At 41.9% G+C, this 687-nt stretch overlaps 1 protein-coding gene across 4 annotated transcripts in view; it reads right to left on the bottom strand.

Moving 5' to 3' along the window:
- Window positions 1-687, bottom strand: part of LOC106323031 (probable LRR receptor-like serine/threonine-protein kinase At3g47570) — a 7149-nt gene that overhangs the window by 3457 nt on the left and 3005 nt on the right. The gene's annotated exons all lie outside the window — the stretch shown is intronic.

A 687-nucleotide genomic window follows, 5' to 3' on the forward strand; every position in this document is an offset into this window, starting at 1 on the left:
ATTGATAAAAGGAAGCAAGGCAGAGTTTTACTTGTCAGAGTTAGCGTGAATGAGTTTATAATAACTTCGGGTTTGAAGATTAGCATTGAGAAGTCTACGTTGTATCTTTATGGGGTCTCTGAAGGGGAAGAGAGTAGAATATTATCAAATTTTCCTTTTGCGAAGGGTGAGTTCCAATCCGTTATCTGGGACTGCCTTTGACGACCAAAGCTATGAGACAGCAAGATTACTTTCCTTTGGTGGAGAAGATTAGATGTCGGATTAGCACATGGACGAGTAGGTTTCTCTCTTATGTCGGGCGTTTGCAGTTGATCAAAGCTGTGATAATGAGTTTGGTAAATTTTTGGGCTTCAGCCTACCTACTTCCTAGTAAATGTATTCGGGATATTGAATCTGTGGAGCATTTTTGTGGTCGGGTCCAGAACTGAAGTCTACCGGTGCTAAAGTGGCTTGGTCAACGGTTTGTTGGGAAAAAGAGGAGGGAGGTCTGGGCATAAGAGATCTTAAGGTGGTGAATAGAGTAAATGTTTTAAAAATCATTTGGAGGCTACTCACGGGATCATCTCTCTGGGGAAATGGATAAGGAGTAACCTATTAGAGCAAAAGAATTTCTGGGAGATCAAGGAGGATACGCAGATGAGGTCTTGGATGTGGAGAAAGATGATCAAAATGAGAGGAGTTGCAAGG

This window comes from Brassica oleracea, chromosome C2 (genome assembly GCF_000695525.1).
Source record: "Brassica oleracea var. oleracea cultivar TO1000 chromosome C2, BOL, whole genome shotgun sequence".
Taxonomy (NCBI): domain Eukaryota; kingdom Viridiplantae; phylum Streptophyta; class Magnoliopsida; order Brassicales; family Brassicaceae; genus Brassica; species Brassica oleracea.